The sequence below is a fragment of the Chlorocebus sabaeus genome, chromosome 21 (genome assembly GCF_047675955.1).
Source record: "Chlorocebus sabaeus isolate Y175 chromosome 21, mChlSab1.0.hap1, whole genome shotgun sequence".
Lineage (NCBI taxonomy): Eukaryota > Metazoa > Chordata > Mammalia > Primates > Cercopithecidae > Chlorocebus > Chlorocebus sabaeus.
This window is the reverse complement of record NC_132924.1, coordinates 123,430,853-123,446,822: the sequence shown is the minus strand read 5'-3', so window position 1 is coordinate 123,446,822 and position 15,970 is coordinate 123,430,853.

The following is a 15,970-nucleotide window of genomic DNA, read 5'->3' as shown; positions in this document are numbered from 1 at the left end:
ATGCAGTGAGTCTTCATGCCAGCACATAGGTCGCGTATGATGAACAGGAAACTGTAACTTCCCTGGGTGGAGGTTTTAGCATGGTCATGAGCAAAGTCCACTCAGGTTCATCTATTTTTTTTTTTTTTTTTAAGAGACAGAGTCTCACTCTGTTGCTCAGGCTGGAGTGCAGTGGTGTAATCATAGCTCACCACGACCTTGAATTCCTGGACTGAAGTGGTCCCTTCCACCTTAACCTCCCAAAGTGCTAGGATTATAGGCATAAGTCATCATACCTGGCCCTGCTACTGACTTTTGAATGCTGATTTTGTATCCTGCAACTTTGCTGAGTTTACTTATTAGTTCAAACAGATATTTTGTGTGTGTGTGTCTGAGTTTGAAATCTTTAGGGTTTTCTACGTATAAAATTATGTTGTCTGAGAACGGAGATACTTCTGCTTCTTCCTTTCTAGCTTGGATGCCTTTTAATTATTTTTCTTGCCTACTTGCTCTGGCTAGAACTTCCAGTATTGTATGTAATAGAAGTGGTAAGAATAAGCCTCCTCATCTCATTTCAGATATGAGCAAAAAGGCTTTCAGTCTTTCACCATTGATGTTAGCTGTGGGATTTTTATATAAAAATATTTTATTTAATTATATGTTTTGTGATTTTTTAAAAAAATTTTGACTTCATGTTTGTTGGAACTTTATCTGTGGGATATATTTGGAACCTAGATTGATTTTCAGAGAAAATTTTAATTTGTTTCTGCCAGAAACCTGGGATCACTATGAGTTTAGGATTTAAGAAATTCCTAGATTGAGATTTTTTGGTATCATAAGTTTAGGCTATAAATTCTACATGTTTTTCAAAAGATTTCTAATGGATTTGAGCCCATAGTGCACATGTTATTTTTTTCTCCCTTTCTTTCTCACTCTCCTAACTCTGTCACTTGTGATCTCCAGGATCATCTCCAAAATTAATGACCTGTATCCACATCCTTGTCATAGTCTGCTTCGGGGAAATCTAAACTAAGGCAGGCCCCAAACCTACATGTGAGCTATAATGCCCACAGTTTCTCAGGAGAGTCTTTCCTTTCTATCCAGAACCAAGGTAGTGTCCTTGCCTCAGTTTGTTAGGGACAAAATTCTTTCGGGGTTTATTTTTCTCTTGAAAATATAATTTTTTTTTTTTTTGAGACAGAGTCTCACTCTGTCACCCAGGCTGGAGTACAGTGGCATGATCTTGGCCCCCTGCAATCTCACCTCCCAGTTTCAAGTGATTCTCCTGCTTCAGCCTCCCAAGTAGCTGGGATTACAGGTGCCCACCACCACACCTGGCTAATTTTTGTATTTTTAGTAGAGCCGGGATTTCACCATGTTTGAACTCCTGACCTCAAGTGATCTGCCCACCTCAGCCTCCCAAAGTTCTGGGATTATAGGCGTGAGCTACCGTGCCTGGCCAGAAAATAGAATAATTTGAATATCCTGGTTTCACATAAGCACCTAAACTGTTTTCCACCTGTGTTGTCACTCAGTTTTTCTTCTGTCCTCCATGTAGCCATGAAAACTCAAGTTTTTAACAAGTTAACAGAAATTGACGTTTGCTCTTAATGAATTTACAAAAGTTTAAAATAACGATTTGTGTCCAGAATTTTCTGCTTTTTTGTAGTGAGTATTTTTTAAGGCTTTCGGGCTACTGCATTGCTAGAAAATGAATACTTGAGTTACATTAGATCATATTTATTTCTAATTTAATGACATTATTATGTTTAGATGATTTAGGCCTCCAGACCTCCATATATTTTACATGAAAGCCTAAGTCTGTCTTGAAAGTAACAGCTCTGGTGGCTGGCTGTTTTCTTCTTCACCAAACGTCTTCTCAGTCAGGACAGATAACTGCCAAGCCTGGCACTTCTGGAACTTTATCCTACTGTCTAGTCTTTTGTGCCCTCATCACATGCCTGTTCCTGAAGGCAGCCCAGGAACAGAGAGAAACTAGGATCAGGTTCACGAGCCTGGAGAGCAGCATCTTATGATTTTGTTTCACTAATTTGCTGATCTCTTCCGCAGCCCAGAAAATTTCCTTGTGAAGTTAACAAAATCCGGGAGGCTGCATTCAGAAAAGATGACATGCACACTGACTGGTGGTTGTGGAGATAAGGATAGGAGGGTGCATGAGTGGCTTCAATGGGCTGGTGAGTCAGAGAAGGGTCTGTATGGTCACTGACGTGGGGCTAGTTGAGATGTCCAGGGGGCTCCCACATCCTAACCCTGCACCAGTTCTATGTCAGTGTTTGTGGTCCTAGTAGTCAGATGCAGGGATATGAGACCATGCTGAGGCTGCAGGAGCCAGGAACCCCAGGAGATGGGCCTTGTCCTTCTTCAGCAAAGGTAGGGCTAGATGCCTCTTGTTATGGTTCCTTCTAGAGCCTTTTGTAACTGGGAATGTGTGGAATTGGGGGTGGGTAGGTGAAAAGGATGAATCCTGAATACTGAGCTAGGGATAAAGGGCAAAGGCCACTGAGCAGGCTCTTGTGATAATCCTGGCAAAGACTGATGTGCTTTGGACCATGATGGTGGCAATGGAAGTAGCAAGCAGTGATTGGATTCTCAATATATTTGGGCAGCAGAACTTACAGGATTCCCTAACAGGATGAATGTGGGTTGTAAGAAAAGAAGAGGAGCAAAGGACAGCTTCCAAGTTTTTGGCTCAAAGTATTGTTAATTACCAAGACATGGAAGACCGTGGAGGGAACATTTTTAAATGACAGAAACCAGGAGTTCAATTTGGGGCATGTTAAATATGAGAGGATTTTTAGAGATCGGGTTGAGATGTTGAGAAGGCATTTGGACATGTTAGCCTGGAGTTTAGGAGCATTTGGTATATATAAACTTGGAAGTCAGCGATAAATTGTAATGGCAAACAAATCCTCCGGCCTTGTATATACAAGAGAGATATTAGAGGGAGTTGGGAGGACAGCTTCTAAATATTTGTTGGATGAATCAATAAATGAAATGAATTATCTTTTCCAGCTGTATGTGGAGTTTGTTTAAGCCATTTGTATTGAACAGTTTGCAATGTGATCAACAGGACATATTTGGGGAATAATCGAGTATGCCAGTGGTTCTCGATGTGAGCTGGGAGAACATTCGTATCTGGAGATACTGTGAAATCATCTAGGGATTTTCTCAAGTTACACCACCATTCTTGGTTGAAATTTCTGTGGTGGGGAAATTTTTTTTGAGAACCATTGAGTTAGTGTTAGCGTAGAATATCACAAGAAATGGCCCTGCATCCATTCTCTTTTCTTCTAATAACAGCCCTAGATTTCCATTTTTGGACCTACCTTTTCCTTTTTATCAGGCTAAATGTTCATGGTGGGGCTCTGTCCTTAGTTCCAGGGATAAAGCCTGTGACCCAAACTTAAATCAAACTGCAGATCACTTTCCCCAGGCCATAGAGATTGTTTCAAATGTGGGCACATGGCCTGAATGGGTCATATCAGAGTAAATCTTAGGGCTTCTGGGTTATGCCACCAGCACTGGCTCTTGCTTTTCTCACTGAACTTGAACTTTAGATGGATGTAAGCTGGAGCTGTGGCAGCCATCATTACCCCATGAAAAGTCCACTTGGAGCTGCCAAAGACCACCTCAGGAGCTTCAGAATGAAGACAACCTGGAAGGCAGAGCTGACAGGTGAAAAACAAAAAACAACTCACACCTGATTGTATTGCTTGAATTCTGAATTCAGCAGTGCTTGAAGCCACATTGAGTCTTGACCATTTTCGTATATGATCCTTAAGCAACCTTTTGCTTAAGACACATGCAGTTGAAAGAGTCCCAATTTATAATAGGCTGAGAGACAAGGTATAGTAACTAGCACTTAAGTGGGTTATCTTGGCTCTAGGCCCCAGATCTTTAGGTGCTGCACTCAGAGGCTCCTGGGCAAGGTATGTGTCTGGGGTGACCCCAAGTGCACTTGCCAATCTGAACTAGGAGAAAATACCATGTAGTGGGGGAGAGGTGAGTGTGGCAGGCATTCAGATACTTTGGGGAAACTCACTTTAAGCAAGTGTTCTGTTCCTTAAAAAGCTACATATAAACTCAAGTTTTGCAAAGTTATACATATACATAAAATGTATAGTTTATTTTTCTTAGACAATTCACTCTGTAGACAAAATCCAGGTGGAATAACTTAGTGCCTGTGAACGCTGAATCCCCAAGAGTCTATCTTAATGTTGGTGCTGGAGAAACAGAATCAAATCAGAATTCTACATCCTATTTACCTCTTAATACCTGCATTCTGCAGCTGAAAAAAGCATGAAGAAGTTACGTACTCATCTCATTAAAAAATAAAGCAAGGCTGGACACAGTGGCTCACACATGTAATCCCAGCACTTTGGGAGGCCGAGATGGGTGAATCACGAGGTCAGGAGTTTGAGACCAGCCTGACCAACATGGTGAAACCCTGTCTCTACTAAAAATCCAAAAATTAGCTGGGCATGGTGGTGCGCGCCTGTAATCCCAGCTACCCAGGAGGCTGAAGCAGGAGAATTGCTTGAACCTGGGAGGTGGAGGTTGCAGTGAGCCAAGATCGCGCCACTGCACTCTAGCCTGGGTGACAGAGCAAGATTCCATCTAAAAAAAAAAAAAAAAAGCAAACACAACTCAGTGTGTCGAGTGTGCTATGATTTATTTTAAAAGTGCGGGTAGTGGTGGTGGGGAACAGTATGGACATTTCTGTTGTAACATTCATGTATTGCCGAAAAATCTTGCATTCCTTAAAGATTTCATGTTAAAAACAACAGACTTATGAGAGAGTTATGGTTGGATCACATTGTTGAAAATTAGTGCTTTGTGAAGAGCACTAACAAAAGCAAAAAACCTGTCTTAATACAAATATTAGTACAATGAGAGATAAGTTAAATTTCTTATAAATGTAGAAACACTGTAGTAAAAAAGAAAAAAGAAACCTCTTTACTTTTAGAAATAAGGTGAAGTTAGCTTGAGGAAAGCGCTGTAAGGAAGAGTGAAGTCAGCTGAGTCGCGAACACAAATGCAAAATGTGCAAAGATGAGCCAGAAGCATGGAAAAGCACCTCCAAGACAGAAGAGAACTGATCCAAGAGAAAGGAGAGGGGAGTGGGCATCACTACGGCCGGAGGGCGCCACCTGCCGGTAAGAGCTGAATAGTGAACTTCGTGTTTCTTGGGCTAAAACATTGTACAGTACAGTGTATAATACACAGTACAGTGTATAATATACACTAAAGCTGCCTCTACGTTATACTGCCATCATTCCCCTAATTTATCACTCCCTTATGAGTAAATTTGGGTTGCAAAAACTTGTGTAACATAACATTGTATATATTCTTTGCAATGTATGCAAATACACACAAATATGTAAATATATGTTTGTTTGTGTATGCATAGGATAGTTTCAGATGGAAACACCCAAAGTAGCAACACTGACTGCCTCTAGGGAGGGAAACCGAGCATCTAGAAGGTGAGGTGTATGTGAGGACACTTTTGAGGTGTAGCCCACCTGTATGCTTTGAATATCCTCTAATCAAAAAAATAGTTTAAATAAAATCATTAAAATTTTTTAACACTGAAGACTTCCCCTAAATCCTTTCTATCATCTTTAACTAGCACCATTCTGACTTTATGACTAAAGCTATCTGCTTTGGTCATTTTACTTCTTTAAAACGAGACAACCATGTGACATCCTAGGATCCATCAAATGACCTGGTTCTCAAGAGAAGCCGGAGTGCAGTCAGGACAAGGCACAGAGCCCTTTACTGGAAGAATCGGGCAATCTATCTGGTGAGAGATACGCTTAAATAGGGCTGTGACACTGCACAACAAAGTCCCCTTTTTTGGACATTATGGGGGTTGAAACCCCTGCCTGACAGACTCAGAGTCCTTAACCAGACTGCCCCAGCGGGAAGAAGGGTACCGGGAGGGTTTCCATGAGGCAGAGGCAGCACGTGTCTGACTGCCTACTCCATTTGCAAGGACGAAGGGAAAGCCAGGGCTCGTCATACAGGCGAACAGTAGAAAACTGCATGAGCTGATGGAAAAACAGACCCTGAGAACAGCAAAAGAGGAGAAAGTCCAAATAGCATCTTCAGCGAGATTAAGACTACAGTTTACGGCAGTGTTGGCATCTATAAACAATAAGAACATGCTATATAGAGAGACAATTAGAAGACAAGAGTTACTTAGAGATTGAAAATATAATTGCTGAAGTTAAAAAACCCTTTATTGGCCGGGTGCAGTGGCTCACACCTGTAATCCTAGCACTTTGGGAGGCTGAGGCAGGCAGGTCACTTGAGCCCAGGAGTTCAAGACCAGCCTGGGCAACACAGGGAGACTCTGTCTCTACAAAAAATTGCAAAAATTAGCCGAGCATGGTGGCATGTGCATGTAGTCTGGCACTACATCCCAGTGACATAGGAAGTATAGATGGGAGGATCACCTGGGCCCAGGGAGTGTGAGGCTGCAGTGAGCTGTGACTGCACCACTACACTCCAGCCTGGGCAACAGAGTGAGATTCTGTCTCAAAATCCAGAAAACAAAGAAACAGAAACAAAACAAAACAAACAAACAAACCACCCAAACTAAACTCCCCCCCGAAACCCTTTACTTAGAAAATGATGAAGAAGAGAAAGTGGCATAAAATATTAGTGAAAAGTTAACCATTCAAGAGGGCAATCTGAGATTGGACATCCACTGGCAGGCATTTCTGAGTGAGAACAGAAGAAAGAGGAAATATGAAGCCATGAGGAGGGAACTGCACAGAGTTAAGGAAGACTTTGGTTTGCAGAGCGAAAAGGATTGCCTAATGCGAGCACAATAATAGGAAAAAAATACTTAGACTCATATATATGAAGTGTCAGAACACCAAGGATAACAAGACCCCAGAACTTAAACAACAACTGCAGCAATAATAACAACAACAGCTAGGTCACTTACCAAGGTGTAAGAACTAGATTGACATCAGACCTAACAGAAGCTGGATAACAAACAGAGCAATGTCCTCAGGATTTTGAGAGAAAATAATTTTGGACTTGAATTTTAAAATTCACTCATGCCAGGTATTACTGCGAGACGGAGTAGAAAAAACAAAAAATTTAAAAATTGTAAAGAAAACCCCAAATAACTTAGAAATTGGACACATTTACTTCAATTATGCATAAATAAGTTCCCAAATTACATTGCGCTAGTGTGCACCAAGATTATCAATAAATAAATGATTAACCTTTCTTGAATGACTTTAGTAAACATTGGTTGTTGTCGCAGCTTTGCATCTGTTCTGCTCCTTCCTGGAGCAGGCCCCCGATTTTTCTTTGGAAACGTTATTCCCCCCTCCTCAGTCCTTGGGTTTTAAGTGACTCTAACTTAATCCCGTTTGCACCATGGGGACTCGGTATGCTTTATCCCTGGGGCTACAGTGATGGGTTCAGATATGGGTTTGTAATCCAAGGCTGTCCCATAAGACTCAGTCCTGGGATTTTTTTTTTTTTTTTGTAAATTAAAAAAGTTTTTATCAATACATGATATTTGTGCATGTTTATGGAGTATATGTAATATTTTATTAAATGCATAGAATGTGTAATGTCAAATCAGGGTATTAGGGATATCCATTACTTGGAGTATTTATCATTTCCATGTGTTGTTGAAAACATTTCAAGGCTTCTTTTCTAGCTGTTTTGAAACATACAATACGTTATTGTTAACTATAGCCACCTTGCTCTGTTATCGAACATTAGAACTTATTCTTTCTATCTAACTGTATGTTCGTACCCACTGACCAACCTTTCTTCACCTTCCTGCCCTCCACATCCTTCTCAGCCTCTGGTATCCATCATTCTACCCTCTACTTCCACGTGATCAAATTTTTTGAACTCCCACATATAAATGAGAACATATGGGCCAGGTACGGTGGCTCACACCTGTAAACCCAGCACTTTCGGAGGCGAGGTGGGTAGATCACTAGAGGCTAGGAGTTCGGGACCAGCCTGGCCACATGGTGAAACCCCATCTCTACTAAAAATACAAAAATAAGCTGGGCATGGTGGCATGCACCTGTAATCCCAGCTACTTAGGTGGCTGAGGCAAAAGAATCACTTGAATCTGGGAGATGGAGGTTGCAGTGAACCAAGATCATGCCACTGCACTCCAGCCTGGGTGACAGAGCGAGATTTATCTCAAAAATAAATAAATAAATAAAAAGAACATGTGATGTTTGTCTTTTTGTGCCTGGCTTATCTCACTTAAGGTGAATATATATATATGTATATGCATGTATGTGTATATATAGGAGTATATATAAAATCTTATGGTGTGTATATATTTTTATATACACGTACACATATGGGTGTGTATATATAACATACATATGTATATACACACACATATATAAAACATTTTCTTTATCCACTCATCAGTTAATGGGCCCTTAGGTTTGTTTAATATCTTTGCAGTTGTGAATTGTGCTGCAATAAACATACATGTGAAAGTGTCTTTTTGATATAATGACTTCTTTTCCTTTGGGTAGATACCCAGTAGTGGGATTGCTAGATTGAATGGTAGATCTACTTTTAGTTCTTTAAGAAATTTCCGTACTGTTTTCCATAGAGATTATACAAATTTCCCTTTTTACCACACCCATGCCATCATCTATTTTTTTTTCCCCCAACTTTTATGTTAGCATTAGGGGTATGTGTGCAGGTTTGTTGTACAGATAAATTGTGTGTCACGGGGATTTGGTGTACAGATTATTTTATCACCCATGCAATAAGCATAGTACTCAATAGGTAGTTCTTTGATCCTCACCCTCTTCCCACCCTTCTCCCTCAAGTAGGCCCCGGTGTCTATTGTTCCCTTCTTTGTGTCCATGTGTGCCCAGCGTTTAGCTCCCACTTGTAAGTGAGAACATGTGGTATTTGACTTTCTGTTCCTGTGTTAGTCTGCTTAGGATAATGGCCTGAAGCTCCATCCATGTTGTCACAAAAGACGTGATCTCATTTTTATGACTGCATAGTATTCCATATGCAGGTATATATGTAGCAATTTTCTTTATTCAATCTACCATTAATGGCCCTCTAGGTAGATCCCAGGTCTCTGTGATCACAGATAGTGCTGCAATGAACGTAGGCATGTGTGTCTTTATGGTAGGATGATTTATATTCCTTTGGGTATATACTCAGTAATGGGATTGCTGGTTCAAATTGCAGTTCTGTTACAAGTTCTTTGAGAAATCATCAAACTGCTTTTCACAGTGGCTGAGCTAATTTACATTCCCACCAGCAGTGTATGAGCGTTTCCTTTTCTTAACAACCTCAAGCATCTGTTACTTGTTGATTTTTTTTTTCTTTTTTGAGGAGTCTTGCACTGTTGCCCGGGCTGGAATGCAGTGGTGCGATCTCAGCTCACTGCAACCTCTGCCTCCCAGGTTCAAGCTATTCTCCTGCCTCAGTCTCCCAAGTAGCTAGGATTACAGGCACCCGCCACCATGCCCAGCTAATTTTTTGTATTTTTAGTAGAGATGGCATTTCACTATGTTGGCCAGGCTGGTCTCAAACTCCTGACCTCATGATCTACCTGCCTCAGCCTCCCAAACTTTTTGAATTTTACTGGTGCCATTTTGACTGGTGTGAGATGGTATCTCATTGTGGGTTTGATTTGCATTTCTCTAATGATTAGTAATGTTCATTTTTTCACAAGTTTGTTGGCCATGTATATGACTTCTTTTGAGAAGTGTCTGTTCATGTCCTTTGACCATTTTTAAATGGTTTTTTTGCATCTTAATTTGTTTAAGTTCCTTATAGGTTCTGGATATTAGACCTTTGTTGGATGTATAGTTTGCAAATATTTTCTCTCATTCTGTAGGCTGTTTGTTTACTGTGTTGGTAGTTTCTTTTGCTGTGCAAAGGCTCTTTAGTTTAATTAAGTCCCATTTGTCAATTTTTGATTTTGTTGCGATTGCTTTATCATCTTTGTCATGAAATCTTTGCCAGGGCATATGTACAGAATGGTATTTCCTGGATTTCTTCTAGGATTTTGTAGTTTTAGTTTTACATTAAAGTCTTCGATCCACCTTGAGTTGATTTTTACATACGGTGAAAGGAAGAGGTCTGGTTTCAATCTTCTGCATATGGGTAGCCAGTTATCCCAGCACCATTTATTGACTAGGATGTCTCTTCCCCATTGTTTGTTTCTGTTGACTTTGTTGAAGATCAGATGGTTGTAGGCATGTGGCTTTATTTCTGGGCTCTCTATTCTGTTCCATTGGTCTATGTGTCTGTTTTTGTACCAAAAAACACTATGCTGTTTTTGTTACTGTAGCTCTCCAGGAAAGTTTGAAGTCAGGTAATGTAATGCCTCCAGCTTTGTTCTTTTTGCTTAGGATTGCTTTGACTAGTTGGGCTCTTTTTTGGATCCATATGAATTTCAGAATAGTTTCTTCCAATTATTTAAAGAGGTCATTTGTAGTTTGATAGGAATAGCATTGAATCTGTAAATTGATTTGGGCAGTATGGCCATTTTAACAATATCAATTCTTCCTATCTATGAGCATGAAATGTTTTTTTCATTTGTTTGTGTCATCTCTAAATTCTTTGAGCATTGTTTTGTAATTCTCATTGTAGAGATCTTTTACCTCACTGGGGTTGAGAATTACAAAACTCTCCTTGGTTAGGGAGGTGAAAGATATTTTATTGAAAGGTATTTGAAAATGCCTAGGTATTTCATTTTTTTCTGTGTGTGTGTGGTTATTACAAAAGGGCTTGCATTCTTGATTTGACTCTCAGCTTGGACGTTGTTTGTGTATAGAAATGCTACTAATTTTTGTACATTGAGTCTTTATCCTGAAACTTTCTTAAAATTGTTTGTCTTGAAGCTGTAAGAGCTGGGAAGAGACTATGAGGTTTTCTACATATAAAATTACATTGTCTGAAAACAGAGATACTTTAACTTCCTCTCTTCTTATTTGAATGCTTTTTATTTCTTCCTCTTGCCTGATTGCTCTGGCTAGTACTTCCAGTACTATGTTGAATAGGAGTGGTGAGAGTGGACATCTTTGTTTTCATCTCCCAGTTTTCAGAGGGAGAGAGAGGGAGAGAAAGGGGAGAGAGGAGAGGAAGAGAGGAAGGAAGGAAGGGAGGGAGATGGGAAGGATAAAGAGAGGGAGCGGAGGGGAGAAGGAGAGGAGGCAATGATGAGAGGGGAGGAGAAAAAGAGTGGGGAGAGGGAAGGAGAGGAGAGAAGGGTAGGAGGGGCAGGAAGGGGGAGAGAGAACCGGGGAAGGGGAAGAGAGAGAGAATCTGAGCCATGACTAAAATCTAGGAAAAATATTTGGACTTTGGTCATGTGATGAATTGCCTTTTTGGCTTAGGCTCAATAGAAGTTGAGCTTCTCTTATCTGAAACAGAAGGCATCTTGACTGATTCAATAGCTTACCTAGAACTAGAGACAAAATTGTAAAAGTTACAAAAATGTTGCCAAGCAGACAGAACCAGCAAGGCTGACTATAACTGTGGCAAGTGGACCAAAAACCACACAACATTTTTAAAAGCATTCTAGGGTTCAGAAAGTTATCCAAAGATATCCCTTCCCAATTCTGGGATTGGACATAATTGCTTAAAGGTGCATAAAACTTCTTAGAACAGCAGCCATGATGCACAAATTGTAAAACGTGTAAAACCAGTGACTGAAATGAGTGATTTTAACATTTTTTCATATTTTTATTGTGGATGTTTAATATTTGTTTTAATTTTTAGTACAGTATTTTCCCTCTTCTTTTTTCTTTTTTAAATTTATTTTTTACTTTTAAAAATTTGTACAAGTCTATGGAGTACATGTGAAATTTTGTTACATGTATATAATGTGCAATGATCAAGTCAGGGTATGTAGGGTGTCCATCTCATGAGTACAATATATTTTTGTTTCACTGCAATCACTTTACTCTGATACTTAACATTGAATTTATTCCTCTACCTAAGTGCATGTTTATGCCATTTAACCCACTTCTCTTCATCCTTTCTAACTTTGTCTTTCCTTCCACCCACCTCACCCCACACTCACCTCCCAATTTTCAAGTAATTTGTCTTAACAACTTATGTCTGTTTAGAGTCTTCTCTGTTCTGATTTAATTGTACTTTGTTTGTGTATGTATATTGAGGTATAATTGACATACAATGAACTATACACACGTATTTAAAGTGTACAATTTAATAAATTTTGACACATATCCACTGGCCCCTCAAAATATCCTCATGACCCTTGTCAGTCCTTCCTCCTGACACTTCTCACCCCCATCCCTGGGTAGCCACTGACTTGCTTTCTGTCACTATAGAATAGTGAGCACTTTCTAGACTAAGTGGAATCAGCATATATACTATATGCACTCCTTTTGTTTGTTTGACTTTTTCCACTGAGCATAATAATTTTGAAGTTCATCCATGTTGTGTGAATCAGTAGTTCATTTCTTTTTGCCGAGAAGTCATACTCCATTGTATAGATATGCTATAGTTAGTTTATCCATTTACCTGTTGGTAGATATTTTGGTTATTCCCAATTTTTGCCTATTACAGATAAAGCTTTTATGAATGATCAGGGATAAGTCATTTATGAACACAAGCTTTCTTTTCTCTTAGGAATGTACCTAGGAGTGGAATGCCTGAGTCATATTATGGGTGTGTAAGATTACTTTTTAAGAAACTGACCAATTGTTTTCCAAAGTCATTGCACCAAATTTTTTTTTTTTTTTTTTTTTTGAGATGCAGTTTTGCTCTTGCTGCCCAGGCTGGAGTGCAATGGTGCGATCTCGGCTCACTGCAACCTCCGCTTCCTGGGTTCAAGCGATTCTCCTGCCTTAGCCTCCCGAGAAGCTGGGATTACAGGCGCCTGCCACCACACCCGGCTAATTTTTTGTATTTTTAGTGGACACAGTATTTCGCCATGTTGGCCAGGCTGGTCTTGAACTCCTGGCCTCAGGTGATCTGCCCGTCTTGGCCTCCCAAAGTGCTGCAACTATAGGCGTGAGCCACTGCGCCCGGCCAGTGGCACCATTTTATATACCACCATTCCCTCCACATCTTCACCAACACTTAGTGTGGTCAGTGTATTTAATTTTAGCCATTCTAATAATCTTTTTAGTGCTGCATAATATTTCCATGATATGATTATACCAATATGAGTATCCCTACTGATGCACTTTTACCTCCCTTCCTATATTTTTGCCTCTAGAAACAATTCTGCAAAACCAGACTATACTAACTGGAGCTTTTATTGCCATGAGATGGAGTCTTTGGAATAGGGTTGATGCATTGAAGTGCACAAATATTTTAAAATAAAATAAATCTTATCTAGAGCTTTATTAAAAAGCTGTAATAATTTACATTTTCCAGCAATGCATTAAAGCGTCCTTTGCCTTTCTTCCCAACCTCACCACTAATTTTTATTTTATTTATTTATTTATTTGAGATGGAGTTTCACTCTTGTTGCCCAGGCTGGAGTGCAATGGCACGATCTCGGCTCACCGCAACCTCCACCTCCCGAATTCAAGTGATTCTCCTGCCTCAGCCTCCGGAGTAGCTGGGATTACAGGCATCCACCACCAAGCCTGACATTTTGTATTTTTAGTAGAGACGGGGTTTCTCCATGTTGGTCAGGCTGATCTCAAACTCCAGACCTCAGCTCACCACTAATTTTTTTCAATAGTATATAACTTTTTACAATGCTTTCAAGTTGTTTTGATTTTCATTTCCTTGATTATGAAGTTGAATATTTTTTCACGCATATTGGCCATTGATTGTTCATCTGTGAACAGTCTAAGGATGTTGTGCGTTTTTATTTTTGTGAGCTTTTTTGGTAACGTAGATTTTAAAATTTCATCTTGAATTTTTTTTTCCCTTAGAGATGGGGTCTCACTCTGCTGCCCAAGCTGGATTTCAGTGGTGCAATCAGATCTCACTGCAGCCTACAACCCCTGGCCTCAAGAGAAATTTTTTTTTTTATCTTTAAATTTGCTTATGGCATCTTTGGCATATTAAACACTTTAAAGCCATCTTTTCTTTTATAACTTCTGGCTTCATATCTTGGTTAAGAAAATACATCCAACTCTTGGCTTGTACATATAATTTCCTGTATTTTGTCTTAAGATTTTCGTGTTCTTATTTTTTTACAGACACAAATTCAATCCTTCTTGCATTTTATTTTATTTTATTTTTTATTTTTTATTAGATGGAGTCTTGCTTTGTTGCCAGACTGGAGTGCAGTGGCGCGATCTCGGCTCACTACAACCTCCGCCTCCCGGGTTCAAGCGATTCTCCTGACTCAACCTCCCGAGTAGCTGGGATTACAAGCGGGCACCACAACGATCAGCTAATTTTTGTGTTTTTAGTAGAGATGGGGTTTCACCATGTTGGCCAGAATGGTCTCGATCTCTTGACCTCGTGATCCACCTGCCTCAGCCTCCCAAAGTGTTGGGATTACAGGTGTGAGCCACCGTGCTCGGCCTCTTGGATTTTTATGTAGTGTGAAGTAGCAGCCCAGCTTTACTTTCTTCTAATTGGAAAGCTGTTTTGTTCTCACCACTTAACTAAATAACCCATTTTCCTCTGCTTTGTCATACATTTATTCCCATTATCAACCAGGATTCATTATGTACTATGTATATTGTCCTACTGATTTATTTGTGTGTTTTATGCCAATGCCAGACTAAGTTATGTTCAGGCATTTTTTTTTTCCCCACAAGGGAGACTTAAGAAAGCATATCTAATTCCACACACAAAAAGAACAGATTTCAATTGGAATCTAATTATGTATATATCCATTTTGGAAGAATGTATATTTTCATAGTGGTATTTTCATACAAGAACATGGTATGTTTTCCTGTTTGTTCAGATCTTGTTTCATGTTTTTCAATATGGTTGAGTTATATTTATAGTTATGTGTATCATAAATATATATATATAAGAGTATATGTACAGCATAAAGTTCAATAAAACCATACCCAGTTTAAGAAGTAGAGCATTGCCCTTCAGAGCTTCCCATCTCACCTCCATGAGTTCCTCTCCCTCTCACCAGGGTATTATTACTATCCTCTCCTTTGTGTTAATCATTCACTTTCTTTTTCTTTTTTTTGAGATAGGGTGTTGCTCCATTGCTCAGGCTGGAGTGCAGTGGTGCAATCATAGCTCACTGCAACCTTGACCTCCTGGGCTCAAGTGATCCTCCCACTTTGGACTCTTGAGTAGCAAGATCACCTTGTGCACCACCTCACCTGGCTATTTTTTTTGTAGAGGCAGGGAATCACTGTTTTGCCCAGGCTGGTCTCGAACTCCTGTCCTCAGGAATCCTCCTGCTCTGGCCTCTCAAAGGGTTGGGATTACAGGCGTGAGTCACCACGCCCAGCCCTCCCTTGCTTTTCTTTATAGTTTCTTATCACCTATGTCTGTGGCTCTAAACAATATATAGTTTTAGTTTTTTTCCATGGCTAACCTTGTCAAAAATGAAATCAGATTCTGTATTCTTCTGAGAAAAGAACGGTTCTTCCTTGGTTAAACATGTATATGATATTTATTCATGTTGATGTGGGTAATTGTATTTTGTTCATTTTTCCTGCTGAATATCATTCCACTGTGTGGGTATTCTATAGTTTGCTTATCCAGTGCACTATTGATGAATATTTGGGTTGTTTCTAGCTTTTTACTGTCATGAGTTCTTACAAAAATATCCTTATGCATTCATGTAAGGTTTTCTTTAAGGCAATGGTCTTCAAACATTTTTTACTTCTGTATTCACTAAAGGAATTTTAAAAAATTCCTTCTCTTGAGAAAAAGCCTTCTCTTGAGAAAAAGCCTTTGCAAAAGATGTAATTTCTAGCACACTGTAGATATTAACATTTTTAAATGAAATTACTTCTTTTAAAATTATTTTAGATATAATACAAATAACAGCAATTGGACACCAATCTTCAGCTAT